The following is a 19,425-nucleotide window of genomic DNA, read 5'->3' on the forward strand; positions in this document are numbered from 1 at the left end:
TGGCCCCACGCTGTCCTTGCCATTAGCCAGGGGCACTGGGCACTCCAGGCCCCAGAAAGTTTCTTGCATTGAGCTGACAGCTTAGGGTGAGAAATTCAGCCCTGGAAATATAACCAGAATCTCCTTTTGCCATGGGCTGTGAAGGGGAAAACTGGAACCAGACTTGCAGGGGCCACGGGACACTGGCTGGTCTTCAGACGGCCCCTCTTCAGTCCTCCCTCCCCAGCCTGCCCTCAGCACTGAAGAGTAATAGAGCATCATAGTGGCAGAGCTCTGGGGCTTCTACATGAGCTGTGGTTTTCCTTAACCCCACAGGGATGTCCCACTGCCTGAGTTGTTGTCTTTCTCCTGTCAGCCTGGTGCTGAGGGTGGAGGGTCTATCCAGGGTGCAGCAGAGCGACATCCAACCCAAAAGGAGAAAGAACTGTATTTCCCATGAAATCTGATGGGAGATATCAAGAAAAGCTGGTTTTGGGTGTTCCTCATCTGTCACCATCCCAATATTTTCTTGCTCTTTCTTACTGGTCAGGGTATCACGAACAAGTTCTTGAGCATGTCTGAGCAATCTCACCTTGCAGAACCTGCCTTGCTCCTCAGATCCAGTAGGTATTTAGCCCAGCTTTTGCTGGACTTCACAAAAGGCTCCTGCATGTTTCTACCACACCATGACCTGTGTGACTCAGGAAAACTTTAATTTCCTAAAATCAGGCTCCGCTAGCGCTGCTGCAGGGACCAGAGTAAGAAGAGAAGGTGACAGTGAGAAGGAGGAGGTGGTTCCTCCTTCCACAGGAGGAACTGTGGAGAGGAGCTCCTGTGCCTGGGTCTGGGAAGGGACACGGGGAGGGAATGGGACATGCTGCATGAGAAGCAGAGGGCCCTGGGGATGGTGGGATTTCCAAGTACCTGCAGTTCCCAGTCATTGCAGACCAGAAAGCGCTCATGGCTGCAGGTCCTCAGTCTCGCAGTGCCCGTGGGTGCTGAGCTCGGCCCCTGCAGCTGAGAGGGGTTTGCTGGTTGCAGCGGTGGGAGCAGGAGCCAGCGGCGGGCGGGGGGACCTTGGTGGCCGTGGCTCTGGAAGGACTCCAGGAACCGGTATTTCCTGGGAGCATTGCAGCGAGAAGGAAAGGTCTAGACTTCTAAGGAAATTGCCTTTTCTCTCAGAGTTTTAGAAGAACATGCTTTGATTCAAGAACAAGGCTGAAATGTACCTTTTTATTTCTGCCCTCAGCTATCAGCTCAGTCCAAAACTGGTGACAGGAAAACCAGAAAACCAGGGAGGAAAGGGCTGAGCAGGAAACTGAGGCAGGAACAAGAAAACAGCAATGAGGAAAGAGATGCTGGAGGATGGTAAAGAAGGAAAGCAGAATAGGAACTGAGCATGGAGACCTCCCGCCAAGCCAGCCAGTGCTCCCCTCGGTCTGTCTTTCATGTATTGTAGTGTTTGGGTTTCTCTAAACCTAGAAAATTCTCACATACAGAATTTTTTATCTTATCACCAAGACTGCTAAGTGCAACCCGAACTAAGAGACACGACATAAGAACAAATGCTTAAGCATTAGACCCACAGAAATCACAAGCAAATGCTGCATTCATTATTTCTGTATCAACCCCAGGAGCTCTGGTGATGATCAGAGGTAGGTAGCAGTGGGAGAGGAACCAGCAGAAATCAAGAAGAACCTAGTGAACTTGGGAGGAAGCCAGGAAGGAGAGCGCTGTGTGGTTACGGGACTCACGAGAAAAGCAGATTCAGGTTCCTGTAAGCAGAATTCTACATCACCAGAGAAACATGGACTTGCCAGCACTCGCGTAACCTGAATTCTGACTCTGCATCCCATTTGCAGATTTCATTTCGATCTAGGAACAGCAGTCTGTTTTTTCTAACCTTGTAAGTTCAGTGTTGTTTTGTCATTTGTTGTGTGCTAAGTGAAACCTCCATATTTACTGCTTTACTCCACCGCAGGCTCTCCATTTACTCATGAACTGAGTTTAGATACATGCAAAATCTGGGTTTGTACCACAGATTTAGTTTGCCAAGTGGGGAAGCATTGCTATTTGAAAGACACCTGGGCAACTGTCATCCTGAAGGTGAGAAACCCGTCTGACAGGCGCAGGCACTGGCCCCTGGGCTGGGCTTTGCAGGGGCTTAAGCTGCCATCGGCTTTGCAGTCTCAGCCTGGCGGGAGCGGTGCGTTCTGGAAAATCTGGTCTCTCTCAGAGACACTGAGCCCTTGGCTATGACCTTTCAGAAAGTTTGACCCAAGATGTCTCAACCTGAGCATTTGAACTTTGTAGCAAACAACCTTTTGGATGGATTCTGCTATCTTTACCCATTTTTGTACCGCTTCTCAGGCCGGTAGCTGGCACAGCTCCTTGGCAAGGCTCTGCCGTGGTGTCTCTCCTGTTCCAGATCCCGCTGAGCCAGGTGTGATCGTAGCAGATGATGCATCACCAGCCTGACCAGGCAGTCTCATCTACCCATGGGAGCTCTCTGGGCTGGGAGGGGGCTGCGGTGTCAGCACAGCCTCCGCATCCCGGCAGCTGGCGGCAAGGTGGGGAGGTGCAGGATGAGGGATGACAGCAAAGGGGGCAGCTGGGGAGGTCTGACATGCCTCCTACCGTCTGTCATCCTGGCCATACCTGCCTCCCTCCGGATGTCTCGGCTGCCCTGACGCCTGTCCCTGCTCCCTGGTTGTCACAGCTGCCTGCAGCAGATCTGGAGAGGAGCCTGCAGAAGCAATGACTCATCAGACACCCAGCCGCAGAGCTAATTGCTTCCTCTCCTGACTCACTTGGCCGGGAAGCAGGCTGGGGCTGCACAGCTCAGGTGCACACCCAGCCTTGAGTGTCCCCAAAACTCGAGAGCCAAGACCTGAGGATGCGCAGCCCAGGCTGGACCAGCGAGCAGCTTCCCGGCGTCACTTCCCGGGGGAGACCTTCCCTCTCCCGCTCTGCCAGTGGCTCGGCAGCTATCGGCCATCCAGGGCAAAGCTTCGCCCTCCAGAGAGCGGCGAGGGATGGGATCCGCGTTTTGCCCAGCTGACGAGTGATGCAGTGGGAGCGGGTTTGCTGCTGCCCCGTATCTGCCCCCATTCACTTACTGGGGAGCAGGAAATGCGTCTCTCTCCATTTGGGCAGCATCCCCCACTGTGCCCAGGTGGCAGAAGGTTTGGCTGTGGGAGATCAGCCCTCAGTGCCGCGTTGCTGGGCCGGTGCCATGAGCAGAGCAGCCTTTGCTCGCCTGCCTAATAAACAGCAAGGCCGTCCCGGGGCCTCGCAGCCACCTTTTTCCCCAGTTGCTGGACTCCACGTGCATTGTGGTGCACCGGGGTGCCTCGACGGAACAGGCAGCCTCTGGGTGTTCTGAGAGGAAGCTGAGCACCGCTGGGAAGCTCCTCTGTGCTGGTTATCCCAGCACAGCCCGGCACACGAACCAGGACCTGAAGCCACCTCAGCATGCGGATGTGGCGGTGCTGGCCAGCACCGGGACCTGAGCCGCGCAGCACTGCCAGGGAGCAACGAGAAGAGAGAAGGACCAGGAGCTGGAAGAGCTGGGGTAATGATATAGTCATTCCTCTGGGTGTCGAGGACAGAAGGACCTGCAGAAACCTCTGCTGTGCCCTTGCGCTGGGAGCACGGAGACCACACGGCCCAGCAAGGGCGGCCACCGCAGGGACGGGGTGTTGCAGGCTTGGGGCTGGCAGGCCGAGCGCAGCTCTTTCAGGGATTCCTCGCAAGCGTTACGCTCATCTCCGTGCAGCCTAAACCCATCTGCGGTGAGGGGGTGGAGAGCCTTAAGCACAAGCAGGAAGCACTGTCAAAAAAAGCCTCTTCAGTGGTGTTACGCCGGTGCAATCATGTCAAAAAAACAAAAAGGCATCGCCACCTGCAAAAGAGCAGGCACTGACTCTGATAGCCTTGGAGCTCCCACCCACACCGCCAGCCCTCCAAGAGACGGGCCCAGCGCTCGTTCCTCAGGTCCCCGCGCTCTACGCGACCCAGTCTCAAGCCCTGGGGCCACTGGACCCCCCGCAGCCAACAGAGCAGCTCCGGGCCTCCTCCACTCGCCCACCCCCCAGCACTGCACCCCAGGACCACCAGCAGCCCAGAGCCACCAATGCAGCCTGTGGTCCTGTCACCCGCCCTTGGCCCCGCACGAACCCATTCCCAGCACTGCCAGAGACGCAGCCAGGGAGAAGATGTGCCTCCTGCTCCGTCGGCTGAGCCATGATGGCACCAGGCGCTGACTCGGGCCCAAGTCCGTTCCCGTGAGCCCTCCTTGTAGCTTCAAACCAGATGGAGACGAGTGCTGTAGCCCAGGGGCAGGGTTTCTGGATGTGCCCACTGCATCTGAAGAATGTCGCTATTTGATGCTACCTGCTCTCTGCCTTCCCTGCCTGCTTATCCCTGCAAGCTCTTGCTCGTGCCTTGGGGACATGAAGCGCCACGCTGAGCAGTCCCACGCCGGTGCCAAGGGGGGGTCTTGCCTGAGCCCTGGAGGGTCTGGAGGAAGGCAAACTTGCCCCCTGACACTGCCTTTTTCCCTAGTCCTGCCCAGCAACCCAAGCAGGCTGCAGGCAGCACGCTGGCACATGGGGGCTCCAGGATCAGATCCTTGAACAGCCATCAGCGCTCCTCCCTCGACCTGCTGGCAGAGCACTGCCCGCCGGTCTGAGCCACTGCCCAGCCACCCATACCCTCAGCACGGCAGCGCCAGCAGCCTGGGGGCCCGGGACACCCAGGGAGTACAACGTGGTGCTTGCCTTCCTCTCTGCCCACTGGATTTCAAAGCACTTGTACAACGTCACATCAAACTTGGCCTGACAGCAACAGGAGCAGTATGTGCTCCATGCACAAATCCAAAGGGATAACAATCCCTGAGGATGAGCAAAACCCTGACGACAGCTGGCATGGCCTGCAGCAGCAATTCCTGCCAAACTGCTCATCTCCTCGGAGAAGATTTTCACTGCTTTCTGGCATCCCTGACCTTGGCGTTGCCTACCAAGGGCTGCTGAGCTGCCTGCAGAGCCTGTGTGCTCATCTCTCTGCTCATTGCCACATTCCTGATGGCCACAGCTAAGCTCCCCGCCTGGCATCCCTGGCACGTCCCCTCCGCACCACCCAGTGGACCCAGGAGATGCAGTCCAGAAGATGACTCCAGGAGTGAGCTGAGGATGCCTGGCTTCCGAACCCCAGCACCCGCGAGGCAACCCAGCACCAGAGAGAAACAGAAATGTCACACTGAACCTATTCATATGAAAAGTTTTGGATCTGCTCCTCAAACTACAACAGTTCTTCCCACCTTGTAATACTTGCTGATGACACATCAAAGAAAACCCCACCTGCTTTCCTTTTCCAGAAGCGACTCTTTTGTTTTGCTCCTTGCAGCGTTCCACTTAATGAAAAAAATCTGAGATTTCCCTTTCTGAACTCTGGAGAAACTGAGTAGAGGAAGTTTTGTGCAGGAAGGATAACGTGGCTGCTGCTCGGCTCAAGCCTTTCCCGGCTTCTGGACACCGCCGGCTGCCCCCTCCCCGCTCCACGCAATGCCGTCTGTGCAGTACTGCAAAAGGTTTTGTGCGCCAGTGCCCGGCCATCCGCTGAGCTCAAGGCACATCCCTGCAGGGGGAAATGCATCGGTCTGTGCGAGCAGCAGAAAGGAGGGCTTGGTTCCCTTCGCGGCATGGCTGGCCAGAGGTGGACCCTGCTTGATGAAGAATGAAAGGGCATCCAAGGATCCCAATGGACCTGTCCGGTGAGGAGAGATTTATTCCCTGTTTACAAGGCCTAATGACAAAAAACAAGGGAAAGAAACAAGAAAGCTGGATAAAAGCCTCCAGGAAGGTGCAGTGGAGCCTGAACAGGGCTGGAGGAGGGAGCACGGTGCAGACTCCTGAGCAGGGCAGCACATATGCCAGCAGCAAGGGGGACAAAATGGAAGAGCTGGGAATGTCCCCTGCGAGTTGAACATCACAGGGACTTGGTGGGACAACACAGTATAGAAGGCAAAACCTGGGAAAGGGGAATAGTGCAGCATTGCTATACATCAGGGATGTATGTATCAAGATGAATATAGAGGAAAACACAAATATGGAGAGACAAAACCAAGCAGAAAATGAGTTCTGCCTAGATGTATAAGCCTAGGAAAAAAAAAAATCTGTATGTCCAGGAAAGTCTACATTAACTAAATGGGACAGATAAGCAAATACCAGATGATATCTGAGATGGCTGAATTGTTTGTTATCTTTTATGCTTTAAGTATTTACAGAAGGGTTAACTGTGACCACATTACTATTAGCAGGAAGAAGCTAGGAGCAAGAACAGAATAAGAAGGTTGAAGAATATAGCATGGTAATATTCAAATTGTCAAGGTCTGATAAAGTTTACCCTGGAGTACATAAAGAACTAGCCACAGTGATCTCTGAACCTATTAGCAATTATCTCAGGAAACATATGGAGCATGGGTGAGGTCCTCGTGGACTGGAGCAGGACAAAACATAGCACATATATAGCATTAAAAAGGGAGAAGGGGAAATCCACCAGTCAGACTAACGTTGATGCCTGAAAAGATAATAGAATGAAATTATTACACAATCACATGTTAAGCATCTCAAGGATAATATGTGATAAGGAACATACAACAAGGATTTGCCAATAACACAACATGTTGAACCAACCTAATTTCCACCATTGATGGGGAAGCAGCCCAGCTGGTAACAGGAAGCGGTAGATACAGTATGTCTTGGCTTTCGCGGGTTTTTGGCGCTCCCCCATGGGACATGCTCTTCAGGAAACAGAGGCGATGGACTGCAACTGAAATATCGCTGAACCAGATGTCCACCTCGTTAAAAAACTCTGAGAGCAAGGGCTGCCCAGGTGCTATCAGACTGGGAAGATGTGTTAAGTGAGGTCCTGTGAGGTCTGTCCTGGGTCAGGTCCTGGTCAATATTTTCCTTAGCCACCAGGTTATTGAAATACTGATTATGCTTATAAAATGCTGAATTAATAACAGATAGCAAAGGGCTGCAACTGTTTTGAAGGACGTGATCAGAATGTAAAATAAAACTCAATCACTTAGACATTACTTGATATTGATAAAATGCAGTTCAGTAAGAGACAAAGGCAAAGCGGGCATCCTTGCAGTGCACAAACCCCGTGCAGGAACCCTCCGGCTGGAGACCAGTCCTGCTGCTGGGTTGTTTCAGTGAGCCAGGCAAGCGCACGCTGGGCACTGCCGGCAAGGTGCCCCTCCCGAGGCAGGGACAGCCGCAACGCCGCTCCGCTGGGCCTGGCGGGAGCTTCAGCCAGAGGCTTGGGCTGCTCACCGTAAGGAGGAAGTAGCAAGCAGGAGGAAGTCCAGAGGAGATGCTTACAAGATTGGTTAGAAGTTTGGAAAACCATGAGCTGCAAGAAGAGGAAGAGCAAACCGAATCTGTCTAGGTCTGGCAGGGCGAATCCTGAGCAGGGATATGAGAACAGCCGTCTAAAATGCTAAAAATCACCAGAAAGAGATTAGTGGTCAATTATTCTCAGGTCTACCGAGGATATTTTGTGCAGTAATTGGCTTAATTTGCATCTAGAGAGATTTAGGGTAGGTATTAAGATTGCAAGGAGATTTTCCTTGGGCCACATCATGATGTAGCGAAGGCTGGCTGGGATCTCGCTGCTCCAAAACAGCATGCAGAGGAGCAGCTCCTTGCAGTCCCCCTTGCCCTTTGGGGCTGCAAGGCACCCTGGAGGGACCTTGCTGGGCCAGGCACCCTGGGGAGACTTCCCCGGTAACCAGGGCCAGGCAGGGCCACCTCCAAGCACCCAGCGCTGGGGACTGAGGGAGCAGGAGGGAGTGGAGGCAGCGGGGGCTCTCGCTCCTGAGAAGCTGCCTGCCATGGGAGAAGGAGGTCTTTGCCCCGTAGGAGAGGATGGCAACCGTTTTGGTGGGCCACGCCACTGAATAGGAAAACCAGGTCCATAACTGTATCTCCAGTTCTCCCCTTTTTATCTGTGCCTCTGCCACGCCACCCTTTCTTCTCTCTGTGCCTCTGTTTTGCGTCTCCTCCAGCATCTTTCTTCTGCTGTACTCCTCCTGCTCTCCATCTTCCCCATCCCTCCAGCTGCACTCCTCCTCCTTTCTAGTCTCTCCCTCTTTATCCACATTCCTTCTCACGCCAGACTTTAATTCAGCAGCACGACGTTTCCATTTGACGACTCCATCCAGGACAGGAGCCGAGCCAGGGTGCTGCGTCCTGTCCTAGCCCCACATTCACGAGTGTCCCGTGGACGGCGCCGGCTGTCACCAGCAAGCCTGTTCAGTACGTCTGGCAGCCGGCTCCCATGCCCTCCCCTCTGCCCGGCGAGCTGAGCTAGGCAGGGATTACGGTGCGCGCGGTGCGCCAGCCGGCGTGCGGAGAGGGAGGGACGGTGGGTCTCCCCGTTGCCGAGTGCTCCCCATTGGCATCCCCAGAGGAGGAGAAGGGCACCCTGCAGCCACCCATCTCCAGGGGATCTGCTGGGTCTTCAGGCTCTTTTCGGAGGGTACAAGGCGCAAGTGTCTGCGCCATCTCTGCCCGTCAGTCCTTGTGGGCCAGCCTGGAAGCACCCCCCCGCCAAATCAGGCACCACAATGGCAAAGGCAAGGGATAAGTGTGGTGTGAAGGATCATCTGGTGGAGGGTGGATGTCTGTGAGATCTGCTGGCTGGGGGTAGCCGTCAGATGGCCTTTCTAGCAGGCACTAGGTTTGCTAGGAGCGAAGGTCTGGTTTCACCAAGATGGTGCAAGCTCGGCGTTCGCTGCGTGGCTGAGCCCACCCCTCTGAAGCACTCTCAGTGCAGGGACCTCCCCAGCTCTACAAGACCCACAGATTAACCACCGGAGTCTGGCAAAGTCCATTCCTTCCCAAGGACCATCTCCACATGTTCCTGCTCATCTGGGTGCTGAGGGTAGCGTTTTTGGGCAAACTGGCTCTTTTCTGCATTTCCGTAAGGCCCTGTGACCATGGTGCTGCAGTCTATGCAAAGTGTCTGCATTTCTCCTGGTTTTCACAGCCGTTGCCTTGCCCAGGCTGAAGCAGATGGTGCGTGCCTGTTCCCCAAGGAGCACGTTCCCCAAGGAGCACGTTTCAGCCAGCCCTGCCGAAACACCTGCCCCGACTGTCCCCCCGGCACACACAGGATGCCACAGCCACACGGGTCGGGCTTGCTCCGCTTGCTCAGCTGTGCGGCCCGCCTCACCAGGACCCTGCCAAAGCAGAGGCAAACTGTGCCGTGTCTCTCCCTCCCCCAGAGCCAGGCTCTTAGGCTGAGACGTGCCCGCCGGCTCGCAGCCATCTGTGCGCGTGTCCCCCCAAACGCCCGCTCACACACACGTGAATTCACTTCTTGCACATCGGCACATGTGAACATCCATCAAGGACCAGACCACATTGTGCAGGGGCCATTGAACGGGGTCCGGGACCCACTGTGGCAGCTGTCCCACCTCCCCTGCCCCCCTGGGGCTGCTGGATGAGGTTCTCCAGCTCCTTCACCTGGAGGATGGAGAGCCAGGGAATCCCACCCTGTGGGCTACCTCTTCATGAACATGAGGAGGCCCTTTTGTGAAAGTCCCCAAGACTGGGACACAGTTCTGTCCCCACGTGCACGTCCCCTGAGGTCCCTTGGTCTGGAAAGCATAGTTGGGGTGGAGGCACATGGCTGCCCACCTTCCCCACCTCCTCTCTGCTCTTGAGGATCCTTTGCGTCCTCAACCTTGCAGAGCTCTACCTCTCCCCCTGTAATCTTGCAGTCTGCCCAGGCTAAATAACATTTATTATCTCCCCAGCACCAGGTAGACACACAGGCAAATACCTTCCAGCCTCACAGGGTGTTTCTTTCCTTCTCTATCAGGCGCCGGTTAATGGTTAACTTTCAGGAGTTTTCCTCCTGGCAGACTGGGAGCCCTTCAACATTTTCTTTAACCTCTTGGTTAAAGAAAAACCAAGAGCCGGTTGGTATCTGGTGAACTTCTCTCCATGCCAGGCGGAACCAGTGCCCACTTTGCAGATGCCTCCATACGGGTGCAGCGGCAGAAGGGCAGGGCAACACCTCCAGGCCGGTGTGGGCTGCGGGCAGCCAGCCCCAGCCGCCCGCGGCACAATACGGGAGAGGGTCTGGGGAGGGCTCGGTTTCACTTAGAGGATGTAGAAGCTCGGTCTGATGGAGGGCTACAGACGCAGCTGAGGATACAGGGGACCTGCAGCAACCTGGCTGTTTGCCATCAGAAGAAGGGCTACGGTCCCCCTTGGGCTGTAAATCAAAATTCCGCCCGTCTCCTTCTGCAGGGGCAGAGTGGGTGGGCACGGGGCTGGTGCTCTGACCTACTCAGGGGAGCCTCAAGCCCTTTACCAGTAAGTGCACGGGGCACCCTCAGCGTGCAGCCCGTTGGGGCTAAGGCGTCGGGCGCTGGAAGAAAAATGGGTGCACAGGTTTCCGCTTACTGTCGCTAAAAGCAGAGCTGTTACCCAGAAGTTCCTAGATTTGAAAGAGGGGCAGATTCTGCCAGTAAGAGTGCAAAGGGGTAGAACGTTTTGGAAGCTTTTTTGTGCTTCGCTGATGCGCGTTGACAACAAACCATCGGCACGTGGTGGCCTCGGACCGTCTGAGCAGAGCGACTGGGGCTGCGCTTTGGTGGCAGCAGCACGGCACAGCACAGCCTCGTCCCTACATTTTTGACTGGGCTGTTAGAGTATCACTCGACTTCCATTCTCTCTGCCATGATGGAAGAAGCAAACAGGCAACAAGGCTTTTGCGCTTGGGTTGTCACATTTTCATGGCAATTTAGCAAGGCTGGTTGAGAGTCATTTTCCAGCTAATTTCAGTTCCCTTGCACTGCTCCTGGGCTGCGGGGCCTGGGCTGCAAATGTGACAGCAGGGAGCCGCTCGTTTGCTGCTCAGAGTCTTGTCACGGAAAAAAAACTGACCTGAGAAATGTTGTTATCAGCATTTGAGAAGAGATGATAATGCTAATTTTGGTCCTAAAATCTTTCCTTAATAGAAATGATCAGCTCATATTTATCCCAGCGATTACAGCTGCAAAGAGCTCATGCAGTTAGAGAATATCCACCTTCTGCAGCTGAGAGACAGGAGGGATTTACACGGATCACGAGAACTAATGCCAAGGTGGCTTTTTGAAGGAAATTCTCCCTTTGGAGGATAAATCAGCACCTAGCTGTTGGAAACTGGGCCCCGTTCCCCCAGGGGATGGGCTGTCCCACATCTGCCTGGTGGACGGGTGTCTCGCCAGCCCCTCTGATGCATCTGGCTTTTGTCCTTGCAGGAACCAGGAGGCAGGACCTGGCTCTGCTCCAGTGCCCGGTCTGGGCTTGTGCTCAAGGTCTGACGTTCTGAGCAGTATTTCTGAGAATGCCTGCAAGGGGCTTTTGCCAGAAAATGTCCCTTCCAGGGCATCAGGTCTAGGTGGGCACAGGCCTATGCTTGATCCCCGAGTCCCTCTGAAGTGCAGCTGTGTGCAGTGTGACCTGCTGAGACGTCACCGTACTCGTACCAGGGTGTGATTGCTGCTTGCAGCTATTGGCAGCCCACATTCCTCACCCAGCACGTGTGGCCTGAAGGCTCAGCAGGACGCAAGGCAGAGCACGTATGGCTCCACGGCGGGGATGCTGGAGCTGCTGCCAGGGAGCTTGTGTTTCAGGGGCACGGGCAGACCTGCAGAGCCTTTGCAGGGCACATTCTTAGGTTTTGCAGCAACGAGGAGCGAGTTTTCCAACCTGCTCCAGCCCTTGCAGCACTGCAAAGCACAGTCCTTGCCTCAACACTGCTCTCCGATCACCCTCTGTAGCACCAGCCGTTAAACTTTCTCCTCTGCCCAAATAAATCCATGTGTCTGCAGGGCCCTTGGAGCCGGGGAGTGATGGCAGCCGGCGCTGGCGGGTTGACCAGGGGAGCGAGGAGCCGGGTGGTGCTGCGGAGGAGTGCGTCCGCCTGGTTTGTCTCATCTGGCTGCCATGTTTGTCAGCCAGAAGGGCCAGTGCACGCCGCTGGGCTGGTGTGGCCACCCGCAGAGATGCCCGGATGCCCGGCCCCGGTGCATGGGCAGAGCTGGCACTGGCGCTTCTGCCATGTGGGTGGACAAAAAGGCAAGAGCTGAAAATGTGTCTTATGTGCAAGGCACCAGAGCCAAGGGCGGCGCAGGATGAATTCCTCAGTGCTCCCACAAGCCAGTCCAACTGGTTTACGCAAAGAGGAAATCACTGGCGTTTCTGTGCTGGTGCTTATGTCTGGCCCAGGTGTCATACGTAAGAGCCTCAATTTTCGCATGTCAAGACTTCCCAGGAATCTGACTCTTTGACTGACTCCAGCGATCTGGACCGGTTGTCCACAGGAGGACCTACAGTGCAAAGCCTGCCAGCGCTGCCCAGCCATGAAGGTCATTAACCATCATCTGCCTGTACCCAGTCCTGAAGAAAGGAAGCTGGCACCCACACTGGTCCCCTCCAGCACAGGAAAAGTCACACGTGCTGAGGATGATGAAGCCCTAAGCTGGGACCCTGCGAGGCTGAGTTACTTGCAGCGTACGTCCCCAGGGAGGAGGTGGAGACCTGCTCTTTCGCCTGACGTGGTTGACACCCCTCATCGCTGCCTTTGCAGGGGAAATAGGCAAGGGGTGGAGTAGGTCCCCCTGTGCCCAGCTGACCATTGGCACTGGGGATGCCCAGCCCTTCTCATTGTGAAAGACAAGAGTGTGTCCCCAAAAGCACCCAGCTGTCAGCATCGGCTGGCGGTCCCCATGCCACCCGGGTGCAGCGGCAGCTCTGCCACTCAGCTGGGCTCCTCACCAGGCTCCAGAATCTCAGAACAACCACCAGCAAGCGCCTGATCCAGACAAGTGCCAAATACCCACGTCTGTCCCTCAAACTGGTTAACTGGAGCGTGTCACTGACCCAGGGCCTCTGTGGCCGCCACCAGTGCTGGGGTCCTCAGCCCCTCACTCAGGGCATTTGGGGCAGGACCAGGGATCAGGAGAGGATCGTCCCACATGTCCTCACCTTGCCCGGCGCACCCTGCACCACGGCCACATGGCCCCTTTGCTCCTGCCAGCAGTGTGCTTTGGAGGGGGACCAGCCGGCTGGGTGAAGCCTCCATGGCCCCGGTCCTTCCCCAGCAGTGCCCTGCTTCCTCCCGGAGCCTCTGCTCGGCCCCAGCCCATCCTCGGCAAGGCCTGCACCATCTGCGAGGGGTCGAGCAAGAACACAGCGACAACAGGAGCCCCACCAGCGAACAGAGCTGGCGCTGGGGCAAGCTGCCCCCGCAGCCCCCTTCCCTCCTCCTCACTTCTGGTCCCATTAACCAGCATCCACTGAAGCTGGCAGAGGGCTGGAGGTCTCAGTAACGCAAATAAATAGGCTGAGAAGAGGACGTCACCTGTGAGCCTGATCCTGTGCTGCTGGGAGAGGCTGCAGCCGGGTGCTGGACACCCCTGGCTGGGGCTGGCTGTGCACAGATCTTTATTTTCCAAATATTATCCGTGACCCTGTATGTGATGAGCAATAATAAGGCTGGGATCTCACTGTGTGCTGCTGCCAGGACGCCTGGGCAGGGAAATTGGCTGTGGAGGCGTTTGAAGCGCTTTCGCAGCGTGTGAGGGGGGCCGAGCCCTGGCAGCCCCACGACCGCAGCGGGGAGCTGCTCGCTGTGCCTTTGGACGTGGGGTTGGGGGCAGCTCGTGCCAGAAGCTGCAGCGGAGGTTGCTCGGAGCCCAGGGAGGCAGGAATCTGGGACAAAACAGGGTTTGTTTCCCCAGTCGTGACTTCTCTCATCAGCTCAGCTGCGGGCTTGTGTTCCCATGTCTTAGTGGGGTGGCATCCCCACGGGGACGCTCCTCTCATCCTGTGGCATTTGTGGGGTGGAGCCCAAAGTTGCTGTGTCCTCACTGGAACCTCACCAAGGACCTGACGGCCCCCTTCTTGTGCAGCTTGTGGGACTGGGCCCCACGGGGAGAGCTACCACTATCCAGGGCTGCAGAGGAGGAGAGCTCAGCCAAGACCCCCGGGGCATCGGTCGCGTCCTGCGAGGGGCTGGGGTGGACAGACGCAGGGAGAGGCGTGAGCCAGGGCCTTTCCGGGGCCGGCACAGCTGAGGGGCCACCTGCAGGCCAGGCTCAGGGATGCCCAGGACGGGTACAAGCGTGCGGAGGCGATGGTGCGGCGCTGCACAGCCCCACGTGTCTGGGACCCCGTGGCTCAGGGGCCCTGGGAGGGTGCAGAGCACCATCCTGCCCACGGGACATCCGCAGGCCATCCCGTGGTCCTGGCTGGAGCTGCTGGGCCGAGGCTGTGTGGAGGGAGTGAGGCGCAGACAGTCTTCCTTGCACCAGGGGGAGGGGAGAGGGGAGGGGGGAAGGGGGAGAGGGGAGGGGAGAGGAGGGGAGGGGAGGGGAGCGGGGCGGAACGGAGCGGTGCTCCCCAGGTTTTGGCAGCAGTTTGGCCCCAGCTGGGGCTGGGCTCTGGTCCGGCCCCTGCGCTGCCCTCCCGCCCATGGGCGCAGCCAGCATCGGTGGCACAGCCATGAGCCTATCGCTGGGGATTTGGCTGCTAATCCTCTTTGGAAGAGATGGCTGTAATCTAGCAATATTGGCTCAAGCTTTTCTTATTAGCTTCTCCCAGGCTGCCAGATGCTTCTGGCCAGCACGTCCAGCAGTGAGGGGCTGCCCTTTCCACGCCTTCCCGGGCATTTGCAGTGGGGAAGTGGGGTGAACTGCATAGCACCGGGTGGGTGTCAGGTTAGTGGGGCGATGCTGGGGCTCAGCTCACAGGAGCCCCCAGTCAGGGCATTAGACCATTTGGGAGCAAGCCACGTGCTCCATGGCAGGACAAGTAGGAGGCAGAGCCACTCGCAGAGGGCGGCGAGGAGGGGGGTACTTCCCTGTTTTGGGAGGCTGGAGAGGGCCACGGCTTCCGACCCTGCACCACCACCTAAAACAGCAGTGCTGGCCCAGCTTTTGCCCTGGGTCCCCACGGAGATTTGCCGGGGGGGGGGCCCTGACACCCAGGCAGGACACTTGCCACGCTGCAATGGGCCAGGGCTGTCGGGCTGCCCGTGGGCACCGGTGGCAGCTGGGACAGGCAGGAGAGCGGGCATGGGGAGTGCTGCCAGGGGCAGGCAGGTCTGTGGGGGGCAGGAGCCCTCCCTCAGCTTCGGGGCAGCCACCCCGCCTGCTCCGGCTGGCATGCAGACAGAGGGAGCAGGCAGAGCTCCTGCTTCCAGCACCAGCAGTTTCCCACCCGGCAGTGCCAGGGAAACCTGTGATCCAACGCGGTCTGGGCCCAGCTGCTCGCCGGCTCCCTGGTGTCCCTGACTCTCTCACCCGCTGGTTAGCTGTCAGGGAGAGGCTCTCTTGTCCCAGGAGCTGCAGAGCTCCAGTTTCCATCAGGGACGGACCAAAGGCTGGTATTCCCGAGGGCTGGGACAAAGCAGTAGGAACTCAGCATCTTGGAGACTGCCTGGGATCCAGTGGGGAGTGAGTTAGATGCCCGCCAAGGAGAGAGCCTGCCCTGCCTGCCTGCCCTGCCTGCCACCAACCCCCTGCCCTGATAGGACCTTGGTCACATGTACAAGTCTGGCAAAGCCAGTCTCAATCCAAACTCTTGCCTGTAGAACAATCTAAGCCCTTTCCGTGCCTCCAGCAGATCCCATGTCAGAACAGTAGACAGCAGAGGCTGGGACCTAACAAGAGAAGGGTGCTCCAGCTGCTGCAGCCATCTCCCCATCACAGGCAGATGGGAGGGCAGGCTCCAGTGCTGACTGGGATCACCTCTCCTGCCTGATGGGAGCTGCCCCAAGCACTCATCTTGCAAACAGTGCTGCCTAGGGCTGGGCGATCGAGTCCATCCTAGTTGCTCCCTGCCTGCAGGAGACAGGCTGTGGACCAGTAGCCATGCTCTCCTGGAGGTGGTCCCCAGGGATGGGCAGGGACTCTCCTCATTGAGGCCCAGAGATGCTGGTTCTGCCCTGTTCCCCAGGATCTGCTCCTGCCCAGCTTCCCACTGGCCTTGGCCAGGACCTGCCCACTTTGCACTCCAGGTTCAGGACCACAAAGTTTGTAAGATACTGCTAGAGCAGTCAGGGCAGGGATGGATCAGTTTGAAATAAATCCCCTCCTTCTTCCCAAAGGAAACTTGGGCTCTAGCTGACCTAATCCCACCTATGTAATCTCGCCGTGCTACGCCAGCCTCCGCAGCACCTCCCAGGTGCCCTGCACGGGCTTCCCCCGTGCCTGCTGCCCCACTGATGACTAGCAGCGTGATTGTGGCTGTTGGGGAAAATGTGGGAGGCTGGTCTCTTTTTATTCAGGGAAGGTTGGAGCACCCTCCAGCTATACTTGGGGCACTGGGATCTGCTTCCGATCAGTGTGATGTCTCTGGGTGAATTTCTGGCATGTACTCTGGGATCTTTGGCAGGAGATGGGAACTTTGTAAATCCTGCATCCAAACCCATGAGTACCTTGGCAACATCCAGACCTCGGTCCAGAGTGTTTAGGACCAAATGTGGCTTTAGCAGAGCTTTTGCAAGCTGTTCAGCTCTCCCCACAGGCTGATCCCAGGACTAGAGTCCTTTTTCATTGTCCCTGGCAAATCCTTGCAGCACAGCCCTCGCAATAATGTCACTCAGCCCAGGCAGTTTTATCTCATTGTATCCAGGGAAAAAAGTTTTCATGGATTCCCTTCACTCAGAAGACATTCCAGGAAGACGCTGTAAGTAACCATGGGCTATACTAATTGCTTTGAAGGTCCTGGAGGGAAACCTCTGCTCCTTGTGACCCACATCCCTACAACAACTTCCCCCCTCTCTGCATCAGCAGGGAACGGGGTTGTGCCCACCTCTCCGCTAACTTCAGGCCAGGTATGGAGTACAGACCCCTGGGAACCCTTGGTAAAGAAAGTGTCACTCTTCCTACACCCATCCCAAACCCTTCCTGTATGAAACTGAGTCTCAAATGTGACTTAAACCCACAAACATTCACCGGTATCGTGTATGAAGCTGAAAGAGGTCCGAAGAGGGCTGCAAGCCCAGCCGGGGTCAGAAGAACCTGCCTGGCAGCAGCAGACTGAAGAGCTTCAGCTCGTTGTGTTTCTCCCGGAGAATGCCCAGAGGTGCGCACGGGAGCCGTAGGCACCAGCGTGGGGAGAGGCTTGTGCGTAACGGAGCACGCTGTGACCAGATACGCGCAGCAAGACCTAGTGGCTGCTAACTGGGGATAGTGAAACTACGGCTGAGATGCTGCTCACACAGCGGAGGTCGTGCGCTTCCTTAGGACTGTGGCCAGCTCACCATCGCTCCCCAGCTGGTTGTCCCTCACACAGACACGCGCCTGCCCAGCCACCAGTCCTGGGCCTCGTGGGAGGCCGTGGGGCCAGTTCTCCAGCCTCTGCTGAGCAAGGCATCAGGCTGGATGATTGTGGTAGTCCCACATGGCTTGGTGCCTTTTCCACCTAAACAGATCCTTAGATCGTTCTTGACCCTCTCTTGATTTGTTTTCTGCTGTTCCAGCCTTTAGGTCTCACATTTTCATGTCTTTGCTGTATCCAGAAGTGTTAGAAGCGGAGATTTTCAGACAGTCACCTGGCTCCATGAGCTGGGACTCTGGGGTTTGTAACGTGTAATCTGAAATCCAGAACAGATGGCTTTTTTTGGGGGGGAGTGGTCCCTTCATGCCTGTGATTCTTGGTAGAAAAATCCATATGCTCTCAAAATGTTTGCACTGAGAAGTAATAGCTTAGGCAGCATGAGAGATTATGCAGTACAAAGTCAGGTTCTTGGGCACCATTTTCTGCTGGTGCAGGCCCCCAGGTCAGCACTCCTGCTGCAACACTGGATTTAATATCACACCCTCCTCTGGGGCTCCCCAAACAGAGCGATTTGCGAGGGTCAGTGCTAAGGAGCATCCTTCTAACGAGGGCAGCTGAGGGATACAGGAGACATGTGAGAGGACGAGACGCTTCGTCAGGGGACTCCTTGATGTCAACCTAATCCTCCCTGCCTCCGGCTGGTGACGGTAGCAGGGTCACTCGCAGAATGGGTTAAAGGAGCAAATGTGACAGCATCCCGTCCCCGCTTCGCACCTTGCTCTTCATCTTTCCCTGCCTTCCCTCTCTGGTGCCGCAGGTTGCTGCTGGGGGTCTCAGCTGCTGGGGGTCTCAGCTGCTGGGGGTCTCAGCTGCTGGGGGTCTCAGCTGTTCTCAGTCGGGTAGGCTGGTGTCAGACTCATTTTTGCCCAACCCCTGCCATCTTCAAGCTGGCAGTTAATTAAGCTGTCAGAGCCTTCCCTTTAATCAGAGCATGTCAGGCCCGTGCCAGGGGCTCCCCTCAGGAAAACTGCACTTTCCTGGCAGCGTCAGGATGGAAAGACACAGGATATCCCGTTGCTCTGCCTGTCGCACAATCTGGGGCAGAGCCTTGGCCCCACCACCTTCCTAAACAGGATGGGACAGATGCTCTCCAGGGACCCGCAGCCCAGGATTGCCTCCAGCTGGTCCGTGCAGAAGGCCCAGCTAAGGAAGGAGCGGCTCCCGCGGGGCTCTGTCCTGCGTGGGGCAGGACGTGCACGGAGGGCTGGGGCTGCCGCTGGGAGCAGGACCTGCCCGGCCCTTCCTCCTTCCCCTCGCAGCTCCCAGGACTGGAGTGATCCGTTGCCAGTATCGTCACTCTCTTTGCTGGTGGCTCCTAAGCCTGTCGCTGACTCACTGGGGACCCCGCCTGCCCCACAGGTCTGCTGAGATGGCCGCAGCACCAGTGCTTTCCGTGGCTCCTCTGCACCTGGTTACAACTCTGCTGGGTGGCATCAGGCAACCTACATCCCGCCCTGGCTCTCAGGTTCCCTGCCTCAGCAAACAGTCCCGCGCGTGCTGCAAGTCATTCCACTGCAGTCCTCCTGCCCCGGCACGGTGTCAAGGTGGGATGTGGAATAACTGTTACACGGCTCATTAACCTCTTTGAGTTACTTTTAAGAAATGCATTTCCTGCCCCTTTTGTTTGCACATAACTACCTGAGGGTATGCCCAGCTGTCCGAAGGTCAGCAGGCATTGACGGCATTTGGGTACTACTAGGTCCTGTTCCTTGGGAAGTGGAGGGTGACGGTAGTGGGAGTCCTGCTCGTCCGCCAAGACTTCAGGGCTCCAGACACACAGGGATGGGAAGGGCTTGATCTGATATCTCTGATGACATCTCAGTCCCAGGGACTTGTCTGAGCTTTGGATCCCACCCAAACAGCCTGGACGAAGATGGCACCAAGAGCTGGAAATGTTTTCTTTGGGTGGAAACATTTGTCTGGAGCTCCTGGAGGTGAAGCAGCCTGAGCTCACCACCATGTTCCCATCACTCAAAACATGCAAAGGGCAGAAAGTGCCCGGGAGCTCAAGGCGAGGAGCTGTGCTCCCTCT

The sequence above is a fragment of the Phaethon aethereus genome, assembly GCF_964289735.1.
Source record: "Phaethon aethereus genome assembly, chromosome: 16".
Lineage (NCBI taxonomy): Eukaryota > Metazoa > Chordata > Aves > Phaethontiformes > Phaethontidae > Phaethon > Phaethon aethereus.